Source organism: Apodemus sylvaticus, chromosome 19 (assembly GCF_947179515.1).
Source record: "Apodemus sylvaticus chromosome 19, mApoSyl1.1, whole genome shotgun sequence".
Lineage (NCBI taxonomy): Eukaryota > Metazoa > Chordata > Mammalia > Rodentia > Muridae > Apodemus > Apodemus sylvaticus.
The window spans coordinates 55,003,376-55,030,965 of NC_067490.1; the positions used below are offsets into that span (position 1 = coordinate 55,003,376).

The 27,590-nt window shown below is 41.2% G+C and overlaps 1 pseudogene; it reads left to right on the top strand.

Annotated features, from left to right (window-relative positions):
- Nucleotides 1-22,731: 22,731 nt before the first annotated feature.
- Nucleotides 22,732-23,638, top strand: LOC127669176 (vomeronasal type-1 receptor 4-like; annotated as a pseudogene).
- The last annotated feature ends 3,952 nt before the right edge of the window (nucleotides 23,639-27,590 follow it).

Genomic DNA, 27,590 nt, shown 5'->3' on the forward strand with positions numbered 1-27,590 from the left:
AAAATCTTATGAGGTCCCTGCCAGAAAGATGAGTATTTGGGCAAGGTAGAATTTACATTTGAGTTGGTCCCTAGCTACCTCCCCCCACAAGTTAATCTAGTTCCTACTGTTGACATTTGATTTTGCTTGCAGACAGGCTATCTCAGGCCCACCTGAATAGCAAGGTAAGCTTTATGAGGAATTGACCTTTTGTGTTACAGGCCTCATGCAGGGATCCCTTAAGGAAAATAACTTTTCTTAGCTTAACCAGGTGTGATTCAGGGATTCAGGAGACAGCTTATACTTACTAACTCAGAGAGAGTAAATTGAGTCACACACACACACACACACACACACACACACACACACACACACACACACACAGAGAGAGAGAGAGAGAGAGAGAGAGAGAGAGAGAGAGAGAGAGAGAGAGAATGTCAGAGAGGTAGACAGAGAGACAGTAGATACTTTTGATTTACAGAGAGGCAATAGATTCTCTCTACCTGAGAGAGAGTCACTCGGAGGAGGAATGAGTTAATTCATCAAGCTGTAGGCAGTTAGCTTTACCAGGCTAGAGGCTAGAGCCTGCTAGCTGATTTCCCAGGGCCTACGATGGCCCTGGGCTCGGGGCCTATCATGGCCCCAAGCATGGCACAGAGAAGAATGCAACCAGCAGACTAGGCAAAAGGACTCTTAAAAGACAGCACATGTGAGCCAGACAGCTTCCCAAGTTCTATAATGTCGCCATTTTCCCCAGGAGGCTAGGCACGAGAACCATCTTTCTTCAGCTCCCGAGCCCGCATGACATCGAGACCAATTTGAAGAAGCAGTTTGGCCGCATGGGCCCTGGACTTTGGCTAAACACCCTGTATGGCCCGAGAAAGCCTAGCTAGCCTTTTATAGATGTATATGATGCTTAATTCGAGATGTTGACTAGACTGGACTTTGGGAGATACCTGAGAAATACACTCAAATTTTAAACCACCTCTGTGGTCATGTCAATTTGTCATGTTTCCACCAGACCTGTGTCTTCCTGGACCAAGGAACCCTGGTTCCACCACAGCAGACCCCCACGTGGTCAGTAACAGTTTTCAGGTAGATCTATTTCCAATTTTCTGAGGAACATCCTAATTGATTTCCAGAGCATTAAAAACACTCTTTTGCCATCTGACCAGCAATGCAGAAGTGTTCTTCTTTCTCCACATCCTCACCAACATGTGTTGTCACCTGAGTTTTTGAACATAGCCATTCTGATTGTTTTGAGATGGAATCACAGAGATGTTTTGATTTGCATTTCCCTGATGTTTAAGAATGCTGAACATTTCTTTAGATGCTTCTCAGCCATTCAAGATTCCTCTGTTGTGAATTATCTGTTTAGTTCCATACCCATTTCCTGATATGGTTGTTTGGTTTCTTGGTGGTTAGCTTTTTGAATTTTTATATATTTTATATACTGGCCTTCTACAGGATGTGGGAATAGTGAAGACTTTTTTCAATCCGTAGGTTTCCTATTTGTGCTCTTGACTATGCCCTTTGCCTTACAAAAACTTTCCAATTTCATGACGCCCCACTTACCAATTCTTGATCTTTGTGCCTGAGCAGTTGGAATTCTTTAATAGGAAATATACCCCTATGCCAGTGAATTCAAGGTTCTTTCCTAATTTTTCTTTTATTAGAATACATGTATCCAGTTTTATCTTGAGGTACATGATCCACTTGGGCTTAAGCTTTGTCCAAAATAGCAAATATAGGATTATTTTCATTTTTCTACAAACAGATTGCCAGTTAGACTAGCACCATTTATTGAAGATGCATGCCTTTTTCCATTGTATATTTTTGGCTTCTTGGTCAAAGATCAAGTATTTGGCTTTATTTCTGGATCTTCTATTCTATAACATTGATAAACCTGACTGTCTCTGTACCAGTGCAATGCACTTTTGATCGTGTTTGCTCTGTAGTACAGCTTGAGGTCAGGGATGCTCATTCCTCCTGAAGTTCTTTTATTGTTAAGAACTGTTTTTGCTTTTCTTTTTTCCAGATTAACTTGAGATTTGCTCTTTCTATGTTTATGAAGAAAAGTTTTGGGATTTTGATGGGGATTGCATTGAATCTATAGATTGTCTTTGGTAGGACAGCCATTTTTACTATGTTAATTCTGCCAATTCATGCCCATGGGAGACTGCTCCATTTTCTTAGGTCTTCTTTGATTATGTTCTTGAGAGTAGTAGTTATTGACACGTGAAGTTATTGTCATACAGATCTTTCATTTTTTGGTTTGAGTTACCCCAAGATATTTTGTCTTGCCTGTGGCTAATGGGAAGAGCGTTGTTTCCCTAATTTCTTTCTCAGCCTATTTGTCCTTTGTATAAAGAAAGGCTATTGATTTATTTAAGGATATGATGATTTTTTTTGTATTTCCTCCTTTCTGTTGTTATGGCTTCCTTTTCAATTTCTGCATTTGATAATTTGGATACTCCTTCTCAACCCATTAGGTAGTTTGGCTACAGGTTTATGTACTTTGTTGATTTTCTCAACTTTGTACCAGCTTCTGGTTTTGTTGACTCTTTGTATTATGTTTTCCACATTTATTTGGTTGATTTCAGTCCCGAGTTTAACTACTTCCTGCCTTCTACTCCTCTTGGGTGATTTGCTTTATTTTTTCTAGAGCTTTTAGGTGTGATGTTAAATTGTTAGTGTAAGATCTCTCCAGTTTCTTTATGTGGACTCTAAGTGCTATGCACTTTCCTCCTAACAATGCTTTTCTTGTATCTCATAAGTTTGAATATTATGTGTCAATATTTTCATTAAATTTCAGGGAGTCTTTGATTTCTTTCTTTATTTCTTCTCTGACCAAGTTATCATTGAGTAACGAATTTTTCAGCTTCCAGCCAAACACAGGACAGGTTTTCTTAGATTCTTTTTAAAAAGATTTCACATATTGCTGTTCTAGAATTTACATCCCTTCCCAAGTAGAAATCACTCCATACTCTTAAGGAGCTAATAGAAAAAAAAATCACGTTAGTGACAGCATGCATTCACCTGTGGGTAACAGTCAAAGAAGACACAGCCTAAAAGAGAATTTGCTTTCTACATATGCTCTCCACCTTAAGTCTCTTTTACTTTCAGGCCCTATGGTATACTTTTGATAGTTAAATAGTGACAAGCAAGTGCAAGTCAACCCACTATGACGGAACAAGGATTACAGAGGAAATCTGTTTTCTAGATCATAAATATGACGTAAAAGTAGATTGAAAACAAATACGCCTACACCTGGTAAACAACTTCAGCCAACGAGGTGGATGTTAAATCAACTCAATCAAATCAGCAGATATCCTATATTCAAAGATTTAATGGTCTGAGAATGAAATGATGGAAACAACACCCTTCAAAACAGTCACAAATAATATAAAATATATTGCTGTGACTGTAACCAAACACGTCAAAGGTCTGCATGACAAGAAATTCAAGTCTCTTAAAAAAGAAAATGAAGATTTCAGAAAATGGAAAGATCTCCAATGCTTGTGGATTAACCGGATTAATATTGTAAAAATGGCCATTACAGTGCGTCACTGTCCCATCACAATGCCTGCCCCACTGTCCCATCACAGTGCCCCACTGTCCCATTACAGTGCCCCACTGTCCCATCACAATGCCCCACTGTCCCATCACAGTGCCCAATACAGTCCCATCACAGTGCCCCACTGTCCCATCACAATGTCCCACTGTACCCTCACACTGCACTTCTGTCTATCACAGGGCCACACTGTCCCATCACAACGCCCCACTGTCCCATCTCAGTTCCCCACTGTCCCATCACAGTGCCCCACTGTCACCTCACTGTGCCCCACTGTCCCATCAAAGTGACCCGCTGTCCCATCACAATGTCCCATTGTCCCATCAAAGTGCCTCACAGTACCAACACAGTACCCACTGTCCTGTCACAGTGCCCCACTGTCCATCACAATGCCACACTGTCACATCATAGTGGCCCACTGTCCATCACAGTGCCCCACTGTCCCATCACAGTGCCCCACTATCCCATCACAATGTCCCACTGTCCCATCACAATGCCCCACTGTCTAATCACAGTGCCCTACTGTCCCATCACAGTGCCCCATTGTCCCATCACAATGCCCCACTGTCCCTTCACGGTGCCCCCCTGTCCCATCACAGGGCCCCACTGTCCCATCACAGTGCCCCTCTGTCCCATCACAGTGCCCCACTGTCCCATCACAGTACCTCACTCTCCCATTATATCTATTTACTGACCCAATTAGAGATTTACATGGAAATTATTTCTGGCAAAAGTAAAGAAATATTTAGAAAGATATATTAAAATTCACAATTTTCATGGAAAATTATACAAATAAAATGTTAGACATAAAAGCATTGCTAAATTAATTGAAAAAGTAAAACATTTTCTGTTAAAATTGAAGATAATTGGATAATTCTAAGAAATTGAAGAAATATATAGAAACAAATGTTAAAATTCATGATTTTCTTGGTATTGAAAATAATACAATAAAATTGGTTGAGTTTAAAACATCTCTAAATTTGTTGAAGTAGAACGTATACACCTTTTCATATAAAATGAAAGATTTATGTGTAAAATAGTTCTGATAAAATTACAGAAATATACAGAAAAACTAGTTAAAATTCATGATTTTCATGGCACATTATTTGGACAAAATGGTAGACAAAAAATATCTAAATTAATTTAAAAATTATAAAATATTTATAATTACTCTTTTAATTATTTAAAAAATTTGCATGTTAACCAATTTAATTGTAATATTCCCTCACAAAATATTCAACGTATCATATTTTCTATATATTTCTATATATTTCTTCAATTTTATCAGACATATATTCCATGTTAATCATGAATTTTATGCAATAAAATTAATTTTATGAATGGGTTTACAGAAGACACCTTGTTCAATAATAAAATGATTACTTTAGAGATTGTAATTAGGATTTTAATCATCAAGGGCAAAATGCATTTTTCATGAGAATATGAAATTTATAAAAATATGGCCATGTAGGGCTTCACAGATATATCCTTCCCATGCAAGGAAGGACTCTAGAGACCTGGCTAGACATCACTGTCCATGCTCAGGCTTGGTGGTCATGATCTTTCTCCAGAAACCACTTATTTCCTGGATAATAGGAGCTGTGATCTACGTAGAGTAATGGGATGTTGTTAGATTTGAGACGTTTAGACCACATTTGGAGGCAGTTGGGTGTGGCATACTGTGGTTAATTCAGTTATAGAATAGGTTGGAAGTGGCTGAGGGGCAGAAGAGAGCTATTTAGGAAATGGAGCATTTGGACATTTGTTGACAAATTTGGATACACGGTGAGATGGGTCTCTCACAGCCTGACTTACCAAGCATGGAATACAGAGAATATACTATATCCTTTATTTTCATCTCACAGTCAGAGTGTCAGATCTGAGTCATCTTGTTTTCCTGATCCCTGTTCACAGGCATCATCTCCAAGTAAGACCATCCTGAGAACATCCCTCCCATCCTGAATCTCCACATGCTGAAGGTGTCCCTGGAACTGCCTTCTAACAAGTTCATGTGCCCAAAGTCTAGGAAGAAAGTGGACATCTCAAGTCTTCTGCTGCCAACTTGGTGGGCTGGCTCTTCTCTCCATCCTTTCCCAGTTCTCCACAGTTAACACACTTGGAAATAAAGCATACCACTTTCCCATTGTTCTGTCACTGACAAATCTCAGTGGCCGATACCTCTGGCTTATGAAAGGGAGGTGATCAGCATTTGTGTCCCAGAAGAGTCTCCCAGGATGGGTTCCTCAGCTTCTGTTCAGAAGAGGGAGAGCATTAACAGGAAGGCAAAGCCTGTTCTCCATGACATAGACAATCCCCTGTCTGAACATTCTAGGGTATCCTGGAGAGCTCTAGGCATCCCCTGTGATGTCACCAGTGATGTCACAACACCCACTGCTCTCAGGGCTTTCAATTAGTCCATAGAGAGTTCATCCATATTTATGTCTGAAAGATGGAGGAGGGGTCTATTTAAGAGTGAGAATGAGGAACTAAGAGAGGTGAGAGAGAGGCCAAAGTAAGCTGGCTTTCCATCTTACTGTAAACCACAAAGGAAGATGTGGTCCTGGGAAAGGCACAGGGAGTCATGGATCAGTGACCTGAAAATTCCTGGAGTAGGCATACTTAAGCCTGTCTTCCCAGGAGTGGGTGACAGGAAATGCTGCACCCAGGTCTGCAGCACACTGCCCTCCCAGCCAGGATCTCAGTCCCATGAAGGAAGAGTCAGCATATGTAGTCTTGACCTTGCCTGAGCATCCCAACCAGATGCTGTTGAAGCTATAACAGAACATCGATTGCTAATTGATCAATAACCATCAATCGATCGATAATTGATACTTAATCAATAATTGAGCCATAGTTGCTAAACAGCCAGTCATGGACTAAACCACAGCCTGTCAATAATGAATTTGTGATCGATACTGAGGTTGATTGATAATTGATCAATGAAAGATAATTTATCAATAGCTAACAATCCAGAGCTCACATCCATCCCCCTGCCTCACACACATCACACACTGCAGTAGAGATCATCCCCATGTCTCATTTTCCTCACTCATGGACATCTTCCTGACTCATGCCATCACTAGTGGCCATCCCAGAAGATAGGAGCTTACTAGTCCAAACCTTTTCTGCTGTGAAATTTTATATTTCCCTCTTACTGTCCTTTGGGGTTTAACCTGGGGACATAAGGAAACTATAAAGAGTCAGGAAGGAAATGATACCTCCCAGTTTATATCAGTTCACCACTTTACTCCCAGTATATTTTTCTAGTTACAGTGGTTATCAGAGTATAGTAGCTCAGAGCAAAATATTCTTTTGACACCTTACATTCTCAGACCTCCTCTAACAACCTTATCCCTGAGAATGACACCCTGAGCTTCCTGAATCAGCAGATTTGATGTCAGACATATCTCTAATGCAGCCAAACAACTCTCAGAATAAGAGACAGGGTAATTTTTCCATCTCTAGATTGTTTTACTTTTTCAGTTGGATGAATTGTTCAGTCTTTTGATGACGCTCTGCTATACATGACTATTTAATCCTTGGTCATGAGCCTAGATCATCTGATTATGAACACTGTATATGGGTGCTTGGGGACTGTGCCATTTCTCCAGGTTTCTGGAGCTACATGGTTGGGGGCTCTGAAGTCAAGTTGTACTCTGTGCAGTTGTAAACAAGCCTGGAAAGTCCATCTCTGAAGACACCATAAGTATTTACAGGTAGGCAAACAAAATGCCTGTCTGCTTAGATACCCAAATCTCTACAGAATGATGGGATAGCTGAGATCCACAGAACAGGCATTTCAAGCCTGTGCCAAATTATTTTCTGTCTCACTGGATTCCAGGAGTGCTCTCTTTCTCTTTGGTCCTCAACCTGGTCTGTGCATTCTCTATATGCCTTCCCACTTTGCAAGTTTACTTGTGCTCCTCTAGCTACAGAGGCTGGGGTAAGCCACAAATATCCTCCCCCAAACAATTGTTATCAAGAAGTAGGAAAATAAATTGGAGAATCTGACTGCTCACCTGATACCCAGCGAGAGAAATGAACTCCAAGATTGCCTGGTATTTATCACTGATAAATGGACTGACAAATTGGACTACAGCTGTTCCTTGTTTCAAATATCTTGGTGTCATTCTTGGGTATGCAAGGCCCAGCTCATATTATATTTTTCCATGAAACCCTCTGTGTGGTCGCTATTCTTTATTGCTAATTTGATTAAATCTCCAAATAACCAAAAATCCAATACTTGAGGATACACCTTCATGGGATTTTTGTTTAGTATGTAGAAAGTAAACAGTGTCTTTGAAGTTGGAAGACTGGACTTTAACGCTGATCTTTTTGAGCTTGAAACACACAGACCTTTAATCTGGATATGGAGCAAGAAAGCCACAGAATTTTGTTATTGTGAGTGTTGTTGTTATCATGAACCAGGGTTTCTCTGTAAGACCACTGGCTGTTTTGGAACCCAATTTGTAGACCAGGGTACTCACAGATTTCCACCTGAATGATTGACTCCCACAGTGCTTGGATTAAAGACATTTTCACCACACCCAGAAGAAGACACTCAGCTTTAACCCAGAGATTGAATCTGGAACACACACCTTTAATTTGGGCCACACCTTCATCCTGAGTCCTATATTAGAACACAGAGGAAGAAGGATTTCACATTGCCTGCTTTCTGTCTCCTAGATAGCAAGTCTTATCACGTCACTGGGTTAGAGCTTGCTTGTCTGTGATTCCATCTTCTACTGAAGACCAGCAAAGGCTTGCAGCCTCAGGAACTGAGAACTTCTGGATTTTTGGACTTTGCTTCCTATACAGCTGTTGTGGAATAAGGCAGACTGCCTCCTCTAAGTCATTCTAATATATCCCCTTTCAGGAATGATAGAGTGATTGAGAGATCATTCTATGTGATATTTTACTCTTTAAAGTAGGCTCCCCAAGGAGATTTGCTGGCCCATGAGCACTTTAACCTTTGCCTGTCTCATCAATTGCCTATAATGGTTAATTCAAGACAATTGCATCCAGAGTGATAGGATCTTATTTTAAGAAGCTTCACTCAGATTTTCCCTGCTTCTTTTGTCTTTTGAGCCTAGGTTAGAGGAATAAATGGTGTTTTTTTCAAAGAAGTTTTCAGGCAGTCTTAGGAAATCTGATTCTCATGGGTGCTGGGCCATAAGATAACCACACAGGGGGCGGCGGCGGCGGCGGCAGCAGTGCAGCAGTGGCTGGTCCAGCTGAAGGGCCATCAGCAGTGGAACCAAGGTGACACAGGGTCCAGTTAGGCCCTGCACCCATGACCACTGACCTTCACTGACTAGCCGGGCTGCAAGCAGCTGCGGTTTTTCGGCGCCTTTCGCTGCATGGAAGCCACTTCAGAACTCGGCCTCCCACCAGTCAGGAGAGGCTCACCTCCATCTTGGTTTTGGACTCCAGAGAGATCGGACAGACTGAGGTACACAAACATAATCCGAGGCCAACACCACGGGGGTCTGAGCCCGACGGGCGTTGGCCTGCACCCAGGCCTTGGGCTGTTCGGGGGGGGGCATCGGGGTGCCAAACCAGCCAGGAGGTTTTTTGCCCTGGCCTGCGCGCTCCACCATTTTGCCTACAGGACGACAGAGAGAGCTCTGGCGGGCAGAGCCGTAACAGGTATAGCCTGAGGCTAACAAAGCGGGGGTCTAGGCCCCAAAAGGCCCAGGACTGACCCCAAGAACTGGGCGGCTTGGTGGGCCATCTGTATGTCAATCCGCCCAGGAGGTTGTTAGCACAGCAGACTCTCCCGGCGCTTTCAGGGAGCGCGAGCACGCACACCTGCCATCCTGGTCACCTGGCAGACCCAATTAACAGTCATAGCCCGAGGGGAACTTTGCTCGGACCTTGGCCTCCCAGGATTTTGCCTGGACTCAGGGCCTGGGCTGCCAGGCTAACCTTGTGTGCAACAGCCCGGTTGGGGGATCGGCTGCCCAGCAGAGTGATCAGAACACAGGGGAGGTCCCGGCAGCATACACCTTTGGTGCTCCCTGGGGGTGCACACGGGCTCCATCTGGTCCACAGACACAATCTGGGGCAAGGCCTCAGGCAGGAGCCCTCAGCTCAACTCTCTCCGCTTCCAGATCCAAATCAGCCTGAGCTGCGGCACCACATCTCCAGGTCCTGCAAGAGGCTAGAGGGGCTTCCGGGCATCCAGCGGGGAGAAGTCGGTGTGCTCTGGTGAATCCAGCGGGCCCCAGTGGGAGCCTTCGGGTTCCTGCTTCCGGATCTGAACAGCCTGGGCAGCAGCACCCTGTCTACAGGCAGTGCAGGAGGTAAGCTGTGCACCAGAGGCCAACTGGGAAGGGGCAGCTTGCACTGGTGAGTCCAGCATTGATGAGACCAACTAACACCAGTGAGAACTAGAGGGCAAAAGGCAAACGCAGGAATGTCACTAACAGAAATCAAGGCAATATGGCAACATCTGAACCCAATTCGCCTCTACCAGCATGTCCTGGATACCCCATCACACCAGTAAAACAAGATTTGGATTTAAAATCACTGGTCATGATGCTGGTACAGGAACACATGAAGGATATACTTAAAGAAATTCAGGAGAAAATGGATGAAAAGTTAGAAGCCCTTGCAAGGGAAACACAAAAATCATTGAAAGAAATCCAGGAGAATACAAAAGCCAACGATGAGGAAAAGCAAAAAACACTGAAAGAAATACAGGAGAACTTTGGTCAACAGGCTGAGGTCATGAAAGAGGAAACACAAAAATCTCTTAAAGAATTACAGGAAAGCACAAACAAGCAAGTGAAGGAGCTAAGCAAAACCATCCAGGATCTAAAATCAGAAGTAGAAACAACTAAGAAATCTCAAAGGGAGACAACTTTGGAGATAGAAAGCCTTGGGAAGAAATCAGGGGACAGAGATGCAAATATCAACAACAGAATACAAGAGATAGAAGAAAGAATCTCAGATGCTGAAGATTCCATAGAAACCATGGACTCAACAGTTAAAGAAAATGCAAAATGCAAAAAGCTTGTAACCCAAAATATCCAGGAAATCCAGGACACAATGAGAAGACCAAACCTAAGGATTATAGGCATAGATGAGAGTGAAGATTTACAACTTAAAGGGCCAGCAAATATCTTCAATAAAATTATGGAAGAAAACTCCCCTAACCTAAGGAGAGAGATGCCCATGAATATACAAGAAGGCTACAGAACTCCAAACAGACTGGACCAAAACAGAAATACTTCCCGTCACATAATAATCAAAACACCAAATGTTCTAAACAAAGAAAGAATATTAAAGGCAGTAAGAGAAAAAGGCCAAGTAACATATAAAGGAAGACCTATCAGAATCTCAGCAGACTTTTCACCTGAGACTATGAAGGCTAGAAGATCCTGGGCAGATCTCATGCAGACTCTAAGAGAACACAAATGCCAACGAAAACTACTATATCCAGCAAAACTCTCAATCACTGTAGATGGAGAAACTAAGATATTTCATGACAAAACCAAGTTTACCCAATATCTATCCACAAACCCAGCCCTACAAAGGATAATAGGAGGAAAACACCAATACAAGGGGGGAAATTTCACCCTGGAAAAAGCAAGATGGTAATCTTTCATCAAACCCAAAAGAAGTTAAGCCATCAAATTTAAAAAATAAAGTCAAAAAGGATAGGAAGTAACAATCACTACTACTTAATATCTCTTAACATCAATGGACTTAATGCCCCAATAAAAAGACACAGACTAACTGACTGGATATGTAAACAGGACCCTACATTTTGCTGCTTACAGGAAACACACCTCAGGGTCAGAGACAAACACTACCTTAGAGTAAAAGGCTGGAAGACAATTTTACAAGCAAGTGGTCTCAGGAAACAAGCTGGAGTAGCCATTTTAATATCAGATAAAATTGACTTTCAACCCAAAGTCATCAAAAGAAACTCTGAGGGACACTTCTTGCTGGTCAAAGGAAAAATACAATAAGAAGAACTCTCAATCCTGAACATCTATGCTCCAAATGCAAGGGCACCCTCTTTCGTAAAAGAAACTTTATTAAAACTCAAAGCACACATTGCACCTAACACAATAATTGTGGGTGACTTCAACACTGCACTTTCCTCAATGGACCGATCAGGAAAAGAGAAACTAAACAGGGACACAATGAAACTAATTGATGCTTTGGACCAATTAGATTTAACAGATATATATAGAACATTTTATCCTAAAACAAAAGAATATAACTTTTTTCTCAGCACCTCATGGTACCTTCTCCAAAATCGACCATATAATTGGTCACAAGACAGACCTCAACAAATATAAGAAGATCTAACTAATCCCATGCCTACTATCAGAACACTATGGAGTAAAAGTGGTCTTCAATAGCAACAAAAACAACAGAAAACCCACATACATGTGGAAACTGAACAGTATTCTACTCAATGATACCTTGGTCAAGGAAGAAATAAAGAAAGAAATTAAAGACTTTTTAGAACACAATGAAAATGAAAACACAACATACCCAAATCTATAGGGCACAATGAAAGCAGTGCTAAGAGGAAAACACATAGCCCTGAGTGCCTCCAAAAAGAAAATGGAGAAAGCATACATTACCAGCTTAATGACACACCTGAAAGCCCTGGAACAAAAAGAAGCTATTTCACCCAGGAGGAGTAGAAGGCAGGAAATCATCAAACTCAGGGCTGAAATCAATCAAGTAGAAACAAAGAGAACCATACAAAAAATCAACAAAACCAGGAGTTGGTTCTTTGAGAAAATCGACAAGATAGATAAACCCTTAGCCAGACTGACAAAAGGGCACAGAGAAAGTATCCAAATTAACAAACTTAGAAATGAAAATGGAGATATAACAATGGAAACTGAGGAAATCCAAAAAATCATCAGATCCTACTACAAGAGCCTGTACTCAACACAACTGGAGAATCTGGAGGAAATGGACAATTTCCTTGACAGATACCAAATACCAAAATTAAATCAGGACCAACTAGACCATCTAAACAGTCCCATAATGCCTAAAGAAATAGAAGGAGTCATAGATAGTCTTCCAACCAAAAAAAGCATAGGACCAGATTGTTTTAGTGCAGAATTCTATCAGACCTTCAAAGAAGAGTTAACACCAATACTCTTCAAACTATTCCACAAAATAGAAACAGAAGGAACACTATTCAATCCCTTCTACGAAGCCACAATTACGCTGATAGCAAACCCACACAAAGTTCCAACAAAGAAAGAGAACTTCAGACCAATATCCCTTATGAACATCGATGCAAAAATACTCAATAAAATTCTTGCCAACCGAATCCAAGAACACATCAAAACGATCATCCACCATGATCAAGAAGGCTTTATTCCGGGAATGCAGGGTTGGTTCAATATACGGAAATCCATCAATGCAATCCATTACATAAACAAACTCAAAGAACAAAACCACATGGTCATTTCATTGGATGCTGAAAAAGCATTTGACAAAATTCAGCATCCTTTCATGGTTAAAGTCCTGGAAAGAACAGGAAATCAAGGCCCATACCTAAACATAGTAAAAGCAATATACATCAAACCGGTAGCCAGCATCAAACTAAATGGAGGGAAACTTGAAGCAATCCCACTGAAATCAGGGACCAGACAAGGCTGCTCCCTTTCTCCTTATCTTTTCAATATTGTACTTGAGCTACTAGTTCGGGCAATTCGACAACATAAGGAGGTCAAAGGGATACAAATTGGAAAGGAAGAAGTCAAACTATCATTATTTGCAGATGACATGATAGTCTACCTAAGTTACCCAAAAAACTCCACTAGAGAGCTCCTACAGCTGATAAACAACTTCAGCAAAGTGGCAGGTTATAAAATCAACTCAAGCAAATCAGTGGACTTCATATAATCAAAGGATAAGCAGGCTGAGAAAGAAATTGGGGAAATGACACCCTTCACAATACCCACAAACGGTATAAAGTATCTTGGGGTGACTCTTACCAAACATGTGAAAGATCTGTATGACAAGAACTTCAAGACTCTGAAGAAGGAAATGGAAGAAGACCTCAAAAAATGGGAAAACATTCCATGCTCATGGATCGGTAGAATCAATATAGTTAAAATGGCCATTTTGCCAAAAGCAATATACAGATTCAATGCAATACCCATCAAAATCCCAACTCAATTCTTCACAGAGTTAGAAAGAGCAATTATCAAATTCGTCTGGAACAACAAAAAACCCAGGATAGCTAAAACTATTCTCAGCAACAAAAGAAAGTCTGGGGAAATCAGTATCCCTGACCTCAAGCAATACTACAGAGCAATAGTGTTAAAAACTGCATGGTATTGGTACAGTGACAGGCAGGAGGATCAATGGAACAGGATTGAAGATCCAGAAATGAACCCACACACCTATGGCCACTTGATCCTCGACAAAGAGGCTGAAAACATCCAATGGAAAAAAGATAGCCTTTTTAACAAATGGTGCTGGTTCAACTGGAGGTCAGCATGCAGAAGAATGCGAATTGATCCATCCTTGTCTCCTTGTACTAAGCTCAAATCCAAATGGATCAAGGACCTCTACATAAAGCCAGACACTCTGAAGCTAATAGAAAAGAAACTGGAGAAGACCCTTGAGGACATCGGTACAGGGAGAAAGTTTCTGAACAGAACACCAATAGCGTATGCTCTAAGAGCAAGAATTGACAAATGAGACTTCATAAAATTACAAAGTTTCTGTAAGGCAAAGGACACCATCAAGAGGACAAATCGGCAACCAACAAATTGGGAAAAGATCTTCACCAATCCTATATCAGATAGATGGCTAATATCCAATATATATAAACAACTCAAGAAGTTAGACTCCAGAAAACCGAACAACCCTATTAAAAAATGGGGTACAGAGTTAAACAAAGAATTCTTACCTGAAGAACTTCGGATGACGGAGAAGCATCTTAAAAAATGCTCAACTTCATTAGTCATTAGGGAAATGCAAATCAAAACAACCCTGAGATTTCATCTTACACCAGTCAGAATGGCTAAGATTAAAAATTCAGGAGACAGCAGGTGTTGGAGAGGGTGTGGAGAAAGAGGAACACTCCTCCACTGCTGGTTGGGTTGCAAATTGGTACAACCACTCTGGAAATCATTCTGGCGGTTCCTCTAAAACTGGGCACCTCACTTCCAGAAGATCCTGCTATACCACTCCTGGGCATATACCCAGAGGATTCCCCACCATGTAATAAGGATACATGCTCTACTATGTTCATAGCAGCCCTATTTATAATTGCCAGATGCTGGAAAGAACCCAGGTATCCCTCAACAGAAGAGTGGATGCAAAAATGTGGTATATCTACACAATGGAGTACTATTCAGCCATTAGAAACAATGAATTCATGAAATTTTTAGGCAAATGGATGGAGGTAGAGAACATCATACTAATTGAGGTAACCCAGACTCAAAAGGTGAATCATGGTATGCACTCACTAATAAGTGGATATTAACCTAGAAAACTGGAATACTCAAAACATAATCCACACATCAAATGAGGTACAAGAAGAAAGGAGGAGTGGCCCCTTGTTCTGGAAAGACTCAGTGAAGCAGTGTTCGGCAAAATCAGAACGGGGAATTGGGAAGGGGTGGGTGGGAGGACAGGGGAAGAGAAGGGGGCTTATGGGACTTTCGGGGAGTGGGGGGCTAGAAAAGGGGGAATCATTTGAAATGTAAATAAATTATATCGAATAAAAAAAATTAAAAAAGAAAAAAAAAGATAACCACACAGGAAGCAGCCTTGAGAACTTTGAGAAACCCCTCTGCTGAGTCAACATGGATGGCAGCACTTCTGAGAGAGTAGAGATTCAATACACCCCAGTGATACTTATAAACGATAGCAAACAGAGAGAACCTGAAAAATATGAAATTGGTTCTTAATAACATTTCTTGTATACTGGCACATGTGTGCCAGGGGTTTCATTCAGTGTTTCCTCCCCACCTTCTGGAAATGGGTTTACAAAGGATCTCATTACAGCCTCCCTGGCAACGTCTGGTTCCATTTGAAGAGTAAAGCACATAGAAACAAAATCAACTATGTTGTTTGCAATCAAGGTCTGATTTAGCCTCAGCCTGCTGACAGCACATCATCATATCTCCTGCACACTCACACTCAGATACCAAGCCTTTTTGTCAGTGTTTTGGTACATGGGGTTCACATCTTGGGTTTGCACAGAATTCTACTGCAGCCTACCTGGCAGGGTCTGATCTCATTGGCAAAAGGAAAGCACCTAGAAACAAAATCACCTGTGAGGTTTGAAAGCATTATGGGATTTCAGCTTGGAGTTGTTGACAGCATAGTGGAATTCTGCTAGGCTGCAAGTCTCAAGTTGAAGTAGTCACTGCCTTGCAGCTCACAGCCAAGAAACATTTAACCATCTGGTCAGACTCACTTCCTGACCAGGCTCCTTCTCTGTCAAGAATAATAGAGACCACAGTATATATTTCTCTGTGTAACCAGGGCTATTCTGAAAATTGCTTTTACTTGATTAAATCATGAATTATTCAAAACCCAAAACTCAAGGACACAACTTCAAGGGATGTGTTGTTTAATTTGTAGAAGGTAATCAGGTTCTTTGAAGTAGGAACACTCCAATTCAATGCAGGTCTTGAAAGACACAGGCCTTTAATCTGGATAACTGTGTCATTGTGATTGTTATGGTTTCTATGAGCCAGGGTTTGTCTGCAATACCACTGGCTATATAGGAACACACTTTGTAGACCAGGCTACTCACAGATATCCTGCTTCATGATTCACTCCCATAGTGCTTGGATTAAAGGCATGAGTCACCACACCCAGCAGAAGACACTCACCTTTAATTCAGAGATTGAATCTGGAACAGACACCTTTAATTGGGGCCACACCTTCATCTTGAGGTCTACATAAGAACACAGTGGAAGCAAATTTTCACATTACCTACTTGCTCTCTCCTAGCTAGCAAGTCTTATTACTTAGCTGGCATTAGAGCTTGCTTGTCTGTGATTCTGTCTTCTACTGAAGACCAGCTGAGACATCCAGCTTTGGGGATTGAGATTTTCTGGATTCTTGGACTTTGCTTCCCATTCCAGCTCTTGTGGAATAAGACAGGTTGAATCCTGTAAGTCAATCTAATACATCCCCCATCTGGAAAGAGAGATTGAGTGAGAGATCATTTTATGTGATCTTTTGCTCTTAAAAACAGGCACCCCAAAAAGGCTGGGTGGTCCATGAGCACTTTCTCCATTGCCTGCCTTATAAATTTCCAATATTGTTCATCTCCAGACAATTGCATTATGTTAAATGATAGTTCACCATTCACATTGAGGTGGTGAGAGGCTAGTAATTAGAAGGGACTGTGGAGGATGAGCTAGGGAGAGAGACACAGGGTGATGCATGCAGGAGCTATGAGTGCGAGAGGGTAGAGTTTCAGTGTGCTAAGATGGAATCAGAGGTAAATATATCTAAAAGATAGACTATTGGGATAGAACTTTTACTTTAATAGATAGCTTTGTTATTACCTTACTGACATCTTGAACTTTTTAGAAATATACTTAGATCTAATTGGCAAATTAATTAATTAAATGTTGAGAGCATGTTCTTCTTGGTAATTTGAGGCACCTTAGTTGAGGAACCAACAGAACTGGTGTCCCACAGGTAGTGTGACATTTGTGAAATGTAGGTCCACTGCATATGGCAGAGAGAGAACTCCACTGAGATGCTGAGAAAGGTAGCTGGAAGAGATTGCCTCAGAGGCAAAAGTGAGAGAACCTCTGAATAAGACCCTGTGGAGACCTGGTAAGTGTTAGGTGAGGCAAGAGAGATGTCTGAAGAGGCCCAGACTGCTCTACAGACTCTGAGGCAGTGACCACATTCTTAATAGCGTGGCTTGACCCTACCAAAGAGTTTGATTGTTGCCTCTTCCAAAGTCCTCACTGAGGGGCTGATTGTTTCTCCTGCAGTTATATTGAATGAAGAATGTGTTGGTTCATTTTTTAATTAAATATCATACAACATTCAAAGTAAGAGCATCTTATATTAATCAGCTTCACTCCTTTGTTTTTTCTTGTTTCGTTCTTTGAGCCTAGGTTTTCCTGTATAGTGCTGGCTGTCCTGAACGTAGGTCTGACTTCCAGATTGTCCTTGAGATCAAAGATCCACATGCCTCTGATTCTGTTGTTCCAGGTCTGCTTTTTCCCTTAGGTTCTGGGATGAAAGTATTTTGCCATCCGAATGGGCAGAATCTTGCCTATTTAGGGAATGCAAAGAGATGCTAGGATTGTGGGGTTTAAACCTCAGTTTCAGTCAGGTTAGTGCTTGGAAGAGGCCATGGAGTATAGAGTACAATCCACTAACTAGAGTCTTCTCTGAATTAGAAGGTCACGGACTTGCCCACTGAGTTCCATGGATAAAGCCAAGGAGATGATGCATTCCTCTCCCAGTGTTGTCAAAGAAACATCAGATTCTGAAGAACATGCCCTGCCAAGTAAGTGAATGTGTCTTGCCAGCCCTGAGTACAAGGTGTTCCAAGTCTGATCCACGTTGTTTCTTTGCTCTGAGGATGGCTGTTTTGCAGATTGGGATCTATACTGCTTTTTTGTATTTGAGAGCTTAGACCACCTGATATACTACCAAAGATTGAATTTTGCCATGAAGAAGGGCACAGAGGTCTCCCAGACTGAGAATCAGGAGGAGACACATGTGGCTTCAGGAGATGTGGACAGAAACAACCAAGACAAAGCTTTAGAGGATCCAGACCAACCCTCAGCAAGCTTGAGAAATAGCTGGAACTTGAGACCTGTGAGGTTGGAGACTGCCCTGTCCCTGATCCAGCTTCTGACAGTCCCTGGAACCTAGGATCCTGGGCATGGCATCAAAGGGTTTTTGGCCAGAAGAAGAAAAAGTGAACAAGCCACCCAGAACTCTGAATCCCAGGAGCCCTGATGCCTGCTAAGAGTTTCAATTAGGGGCCCTTCTGTCAGCTCCTGTATTACAGCAAAGGCACACACAAGGCAGATGGAGGGTAGAGTGGACACAGATGAGGATACTCTACTCTTTCCTACCTTTGGTTACAGGAGTAACTCGTGGTTTGTCTTAAAGGAAGTTCTTAGGAAATTTTGACAACCTGGTTATCATGTGTGCTGGGACATAAAAGAACAAGCACTCAGGGAGTAAACTTGGGCACTTTGGGAAACCACTCTGCTTAATCAATACGGTTGAGGAGTGATCTACTCAGATGCTTCCTTTACAAATTTATCTAAGGCCCACCTGCAAATTCCATTTTATCCCTTCTTCCTTCTGTGTAGATTAGACTAGCCTTGAACTCAGATTTACTTTGCCTTGTCTGGATAGTTTGGTGATTAGAGGCCTATGCCACCACTTCTACACAGGAGAATCTTTCTATTTTCAGCAAGTTTCTTTGGAAATTTCTACTTCACAAGGGAACCCGCCTTCAGAAAAAGGACTGGCTAAGTTGGAAGCTCAGGGCAGTGCTTGTCCTGACATGGAAAACCCAGATACCTGGCATTGAGAGGGTATCTTTTAAGTACTTCCTCTCTTGGAAGAGCTTCATGTTTTGCAAGCCTTACTTCTACTGTTTGTCTTCCTTACAGTTGAATCCCTCAGTAGGCTAAGCCACGTAATAGGGTAAAGAAAGATTGTACAGCTCTCAGTATCAAGAGTACAATTAAGTATCATTTGTCACAGTTGGCTCTCTGAACTTCATTTCTCAGGAAGTGTATGTAGGAAATAAAATAAACACTGCACAGAAATAATTACCAGCATATTTTCCTTTGAATATTCAATGATTTTTTTTTTAAATTCGCATCACCTAGAACTTTCAACAGAGGTGGGAAGACTCTGGTAATACAGCTTGGATTCACTGAGAGAATGACTCATCGCTGGGCACCAGGCTGTTCAGTCAGCATTTAGTAGCACACCCTGGGTTCTATTCATGTCCCATTGCAGCTTGCATGGCATAATCTGATTTGGTTGTTAAAACAAAAGCACCAAGAGGCAAAATCACAGACACAGTTTGAAATTATTTCAGCTCGCACAAACCAACATCCAAGAAAAATTTGGCTGTGTGGGAAATTCACAGTTAGTAGAGCCCTGAGCTTCCAAAGATGTGCACAGACCATTGCCATTCCTCTCTGGAGGAAGAGCAGCCCCACAACATCCCCATCTGTGAAGAAGTGGCAGCACCTGGAGCTCAGAGTCAGAGCTGGCGATCTAGGGAGCTTTGGACCTTCTGGCTCCTTCTTTGGTCCCTGCTCCAGCTGTGGTCTCTATAAGTGTGGACAAGCTGACATGACAGGGTGAATAACTATGGGCCTGCACTGCCAGAACTGCAATACTATCCCAAAACTTAGGGGTGCAAATGAGTCAACCGGGGTTGGCCTGTGTTTTCCCTGTCTGTCAAGTGTACTCTTGGGCCATGTCCCCAAGGCAACAGGGAAACTACAGCTAAATGAAAAGACCAGCTGAGATAGAATATCAGTTGAGTACATATCTGTATCATCTGGAAAATCTTAGGTGAACAGAAAGGAAATCAGCTGCAATGAGATTTACATTTGCACTGAGTTTGTTGCACTGCGTGAGAGGGGGGACAGTATGTCAAGTCTTGGAACACTTGTAGGGCCAAATGGATCATTTACCCAAGGTAGACAGCATGAAGTCTGCTTTTTGAAATGTCAGGAGGCTGAGCTTGGCAGAAAACAAACCAAACCTGCCACACACGCAATACATCTCCATCCTCGAACCTGAGCACCAGATGTTGTGGACAGCCTTTAGGAGCACACCTTCCAGAACCAGAGCTTCTGCAGAATTCCACCTCTGCCTATGTGGCAGAGTTCTATCCTGTCAGTGAATGTTCAGAGGAACAAAAACATGTATGAGGTTTCAAATCACCTTCGGAAAACAACTCTGAGGCCTGCTGAGGAGCCTAGAGGAACTTGACTTGGGGGACAAGTCATAGCTACTCCAGAAGGGGGTCCACAGTGTGAGCACTGAGGTCCCCACCACCTCGAGTGCCAGTGTCCCAGCACCCCTGTCGTGAAGAAGTCACTGGATTGCAGCTCTCTAGGAGAACTGAGGATCTGCACATGGAGAATTTAGCCTTCTTGCGAGGCCTCATTCCTTGACCCTGACTACTGCATTGTTGCTCCTCAACCAACACAGCTATCCTGCATGACAGTGGTTATTTGGTGGGAATCAAGCTAACTCAAATCAAATCAAATCAAATCAAATCAAATCAAATCAAATCAAATCAAATCAAATCAAATCAAATAAAATAAAGACCCTACTATAATTTACATCACATACTCTCCATTCTGCTATTTTGTAGATCACTAATATTTCCCTAGCACTACACTTCCATTCTCACCTCGTTGGAACTCACTTTGTAAACCAGGCTTCTCAGATAGATCCACCAGCATGATTCACTCCCATAGCGCTTGGATTAAAGGCCTGAGTTGCCAGACCCAGCAGAAGACATTCAGCTTTAATCCAGAGATTGAATCTTGAGAACACACCTTTAATTTGGGCCACACCTTCATCTTGAGGCCTATATAAGAACACAGAGGAAGAAAGCTTTCACATTGCCTACTTGCTCTCTCCTAACCAGCAAGTCTTATGACTTCCCTGGCAGTAGAGCTTACTTGTCTGTGATTCCATCTTCTACTGAAGACCTGCTGAGACATCCAGCCTCAGGAACTGATAACTTCTGGATTCTTGGACTTTGCTTCCCATCCAACTGTTGTGGAATAAGGCAGACTGCGTCATGTAAGTCATTCTAATATAATCCCCTATCAGGAAAGAGAGAGTGAGTGAGAGATCATTCTATGTGATCTTTTACTCTTTAAAACAGGCACCCCAAGTAGATTTTCTGAACCATGAGCACTTCCCCCATTGCCTGTTTCATCAGTCCACTATAATTTTAACTCTAAACAATTGCATCCAGAGTGATACGATCTTAATTTGAGAAGCATCACTCATTTCTTGTTTGCTTGTTTGGATATTTTAGCCTAGTTATTAATCTGTAGCCCTAGCTGTCTTGAAACTAGGTCTGACTACCAGGTTGGCTTTGAGATCAGAGATCCAACTGCTTCTACTTCTATCCCCAATCTGCTTCCTTCCTATAGGCGCTGAGACTAAAGTATTGCATCACCAGACTGGGCAGAATCTTGCCTCCTTAGGCAATGCAAATATATGCTAGTATTGTGGGTTTAACACCCAATTTTCTACAGTGTAATGCTTGGGAGGGTATAAATAACTAACTGGATACTTCTCTATATCAGATGGTCAAGGGCTGCACTCAGCGTGCCATGAAGAGCCACAAGGTTCTGAGGGAGTACTTTCTTGGTTTTGTCAAAAATACAGCTGATTCTGAAGAGCATGGGCTGCTGAGTACACCTGACTTGCCAGCCCTGTGTAAAAGATCTTCCACATCTCAGCCACTTTCTGGACTTTCGGGGAGTGGGAAGCCAGAAAAGGGGAAATCATTTGAAATGTAAATAAAGAATGTATCAAATAAAAAAACAGGAAAATTGACCGTGTTCCAGAGAGTATGTGAGCAATGCATTTTAAACAACATTTTTTTCTCTTCCTGCGATGTTAAAATGCAGTGTGGTAGATATGGGAAGTGGAAAAATGAATGAGAACAATTATTTTGCTGGATAAAAAGAATTGTTTTATTTATGCGGTTATAACTGTAGTTGATTTGTGTATATATATATATATATATATATATATATATATATATATATATATATATATATTCTAAAAAGTCTTTTATTGGGTAACAGTAACAAATTATCCTGAGTAGTGCACATTCTAGGAAACATTATGTATCTGTTTTTATCAATACCTGCATTCTGAGGTATTTAGTATTCCTATAGTAACAAATATGGAAAATAACCACTCCTTTCAAAGTTTTTGGAATGAAGGTTTTTGTTGGTTTTGGTTATTTGTTTGTTTGTTTGTTTTATGTGGTCTAGGCTGGCCTTGTACTCTCCAGTTTAAATGATCCTCTATTTCTTCATCCTCTTAGTAACTCCATGGATTAAAGGTGTTACTACTCATTCTCCACAGGCTACAATCAGTTGCCATTATGATTTTGACCAGAGAAATACAGTGACTACATTGTAAAGGAAACTGTGATGAATCACAAAATGGACTTCTGGAATCTGGCAACCAGAATAATTTTCTTATTACAAACTGCAACTGGAATTCTGGGAAATGTTTTCCTTATTTTCTACTATTTAGTGCTTTACTCCAGAGAGTGCTCATTAAAGCCCACAGATTTGATTCTGGTGAACCTAATGGCAGCCAATCTGCTGATATTTCTCTCAATAGGTGTGCCCCAAACAATGGCAATTTGGGGACTGAAGGAGTTCTTGAATTACTTAGAATGTGAGCTTATGTTATACCTTCAAGGATTTCCTCGAGGTGTGTCCATTTGCACCATTTGCCTCTTGTTTTCCAAACCCTGACCATACCAAGACATCTTTTTGGAAGTATTATAAAGTCAAAACTGCCAAGTACATTGGCTGTTGCATTTCTGTCCCCTGGGTCTTAAATGTGTTCATTAATTCCATTGCATTTCTCTATACATTTATCACAAAGAATAATACAAACGTAACAAGAATACGAGATTTTGGGTACTGTCGTCTTCTTATAGGGTGTGATGACATTAGTGACACACTCTATGTTGCATTGGTGGTGTGTATTGAAGTAGTGTTTTCTGTGCTCATTGCCTTGGCAAGTGTTATCAAGATTGTCATTCAGTACAGACACAAGAAGAGGGTGCAGCACAACCGTAGCACTCATGGTTCCAGCCAAACTTCCCCAGAGTCCAGAGCCACTCAGAACATCCTCACAGTGGTGACTACTTTTCTGGTCTTTTGTACTCCCACCTCCTTCTTAAGAGGCTGTGTAGCTCTTTTTCATAGTCACAGTTGGTGGCTTGTGAATATCAATCACTTCACTTCTCTGTCTTTTCCTACTTTTGCACCCTTTGTTCTTATGAGACATCACTCCATTGTATGTAGATTTACTCTGTGTTGGTTAAGACAATAATTGTCTCTTAATTTTCTTATTGCCCAATTGTTTACTCACTCTTCACACTATTAGGTCAGCAAGGAACATTAAAGGAGTCTTCCTTGTCTTCCTAAGATTTTTCAACTATGGTCAGAGGGTATTCATTTGTACCACCTGCCTCTTCATTGTCTACCCGACCATGACTATCAGTACCACAATATCCTTTTGGAAGCACCATAATCATAAACCTCCCGAGATCATTAACTGATCCATTTCCCTCCTCTCAGGCTTGCACCTGTGGATTAATTTAATTTCCTCTGTGTACAGATTTATCGAAAAGAGTAGCATAAACTGTGACAAGAACATGAACTTTTGAATATCCTTTTTTTAGACTGATGACATGAGTTGACTTATTTTATATTTTATTTGTTTCATTGTACTCTTCGTCTTACAGATACTACAGTTTTTCAGTTTTACAGTTTTGAAATGTAGATGATGTGCAAGAAGGCTCATAAACCAACTGTCCATAAAATTGAGCTTCCAAGGGAATTCATGCTATCAAGTATTCTTTTGACTGCCTTACTGTTGCACAGACATCTGGGAGACACAACATTCGAACTACAAGGCCAGTCGTAACCAAGGATAGCCATAAACTTGTGGTTCATGTGGCCCTTATCCCAGGACAGCCGTTCTAGACTACAACAGTGCCAGAAAAATGTTGAAGTGCCCTACTCAGGACCTTTGTTTGTAGTCTCTCCAGAAGCAAGACTATCTGTTTTTGTAAACTGTGTAGCAAGAGTCCTCCTCAAAGTCTTAAAAGATGGCATCCTTCCTAGCCACTTACAACAAAATTTTAATTCATATCTTTCATCTTGGACCAAAACTGATGGGAAATGAACGATTTTTTAATCTGTCTTGGCATTTTATTTGCCATCTTTTTCTTCTTTGCCCTGTATTTGAACATAGATTTTTTTCTCATTCAATGTAATCTGAATACAGCTCTTTCTCCCTCCACTTCTTTCAGCTTCTTAGTAGGTCTTCTCCCATCTGGATCCGGTCCCTTCCTAACTCTCAGTAGAAAAGAACAGGCTTCTGTGAAAGACTGCAAAGCATAAAAACACAAAATATGATCATGTAAAACACAAATATGCTATGGAAGTCACATAAAAGCACAGAATGTGATAATGTAAAACACAACTATGCTATGGAAGTCACACATACAAAACAAGCTAGTAGAGAAACCAAGGTACTCAAGAGAAGGTACATGAAGCAAGGAGCCACATTTCCACATCCAGGAGTCCCTTGTAAGTATGAAACTAAAGTTATGTATATACACAGAGGACCGCCACCGGCCACACCCTGTGATTGTTGATTCAGTCTCAGTGAGTTCGCATGAGCTTTATACAGAGGGTCATTGTCTTCTGATATCCTCTGTCTCATCCATCTCCCCATTTTTCTGCATTCTCTTCTGCTGAGATCACAGACTTTGATCAGAAAGATCTGAAGGAGACATCTCACTCAAACCTGTATGTTCCAAGGTCGTCTCTCTCTCTCTCTCTCTCTCTCTCTCTCTCTCTCTCTCTCTCTCTCTCTGTGTGTGTGTGTGTGTGTGTGTGTGTGTGTGTGTGTGTGTGTGTATGTACTGTCTGCCCACAGTTTCATTCTGCTATCATTTACATCAGGATGAAGCATCTCTGATCATGGCTGAATAAGGCACTGAGTATAGCAGAATATAATTAGGTGCTACTTTTTATTCTTTTAGATCAGTGTTATTTAAATTCATCCTAGGCCCCTGGGTTGTGCAGACTGTGGATTTTGGTCCACCACACAATGTTGCATAAGGATTTCAAATCATGTTAGTCTTAAAATCAGACATTGACTGCTTACTCCTACAAGGTTTCTGTTACCATTGCCCTGGCATATTTTGCAGAGAGATAGATCACAGGTTTTGTGCTTATGTTCATTATTCCTTTCTTTTTGGTACCCTCCAGAATAACTTTTGGTGTCATAGACATGTTTGACCTCCCAATGTTCAGTGACTTGTGTGTGTGCCGGTTACAGCAATGGGGTCTTTTTTGTCCATTTGTGAAGAGTAATCTATTGTCTCACAATAACCTTGGATGTTTGGGGATTTCCATAGGACCTTTTAGGCCAACAACTCAATTGAATGAAACCCAGTCTGAGTACTGGATATTTTGTTTGGGGCATGAGATGGTCAGTTGGGGTTCCTTTTCCCTCTTTATTTGTAGAATTCATTAAGATTGCATTCTGATATTATAGCAAGTTCCACTGAACCAGACTTCTATACTGCTCATCAGTCACTTCAATTACTGCTGTCTCTCTTCTCATTCTCTCCCTCAAACCCAACTCCTCTCCTACTTCCCACCTGATCCTTTCATTCATGACCCCTCCCCTTTCCCTGGCTCTAGTCCCCCCACTAAATCTATTCTATTTCCTTCTGCCAAGAACATGAGTATCCCCTACTACTATCCTCTATTCCCTATCTCTCTTTCTGTGGATTATAGCTTAGATATTATTTTTTTAAAATTCATTCCCAGGTATATGTTATTATATACTAGATTTATCATTCTGGGTCTCAGTTACCTCACTTGCAATATTTTCTATTTCATCATTTGCCTGAAAATTTCATGATCTCATTGTTTCAAGAGCTGAGTATTACTCCCTTGTGTGGATGTATTAAGTTTTATTTATTCATCTTCCAGTTGAGGAACATTGAGGTTATTTTCACTTTCTATTATGTATAGAGTAGCAATGAGCATATTTTTAGCAAGTGTCTCTCTTTTAGGATGAAGCATCTTGTGGCTATATGCCCTAGAGTGGCATACCTGGATCTTGAGGTAAATTGATTCACTGAGGTATATATGTCGTTGATATCACTCTCAATTTATTTTTCATTTGAATATAGAAGAGCCCCTAAGTTTTGTGAGTTAATTTTGTGTCTATCTGCAGAGAGGTTTTTTTTTTTTAATTTTCTATATTCTATGTTTATATTCTAAATGACTTTCCCTTTCCCGGTTCCCCCCTCCGCATAAGTTCCCTAAGCCCTCTTCCCTCTGCCCATTCTCCTATCAACCCCCTCCTACTTCTCTGTCCTGGTGCTCTGCTACAATGCCTTTTCAGGATCCAGCACCTCTTCTTCCTTCTTCTTGGGAGTCATTTGATATGTGAATTGTGTCTTGAGTATTCAGAGTTTCTGAGCTAATATCCACTTATCAGTGACTGAATTCCATGAGTGTTCTTTTGTGACTGGGTTACCTCACTTAGTATGATATTTTCCAGATCCAAACATTTGCCTAAGAATTTCATGAATTCATTGTTTTTAAGGGCTGAGTAGTATTCCATTGTGTAAATATGCCACATTTTCTGTATCCATTCCTCCATTGAGGGACACCTGGGTTCTTTCCAGCTTCTGGCTTTATAAATAAGGCTGCTATGAACATAGTGGAGCATGTGTCCTTATTGCATGCTGGGGAATCCTCTAGGTATATGCCCAGGAGAGGTATAGCAGCGTTCTCCGGAAGGACCAGTTTTATAAGGAACAGCCAGACTGATTTCCAGAGTGGTTGTACCAACTTGCATTCCCACCAGCAATGGAGGAGTGTTCCTCTTTCTCCACATCCTTGCCAACACCTACCTGCAGAGAGGTTTTATCAGTTATAGGAATCTCTGGTAATATTTTGGGGGAGTTCTTTGTACACTATCATATTTTCTGCAAATAAAATATTTTGACTTTTCCATTTCTGATCTCTACTACCTAAATCTCTGTCAGTTGTCCTATTGGTGGAACTAAACTGAGCAATAATAGATATGCCAAGAATAAACAACCTTGCTTTGTTCCTGGCTTTCATGGACTTGCTTTGTGTTTCTTTCTATTTAAATTAACATTATTTATGAGCTCTCTGTTCACTGCCTTTGTTTTACTTTTCTACAATATTTGTATCTTAATCCTTCCAGGATTTTTATTGTGTTA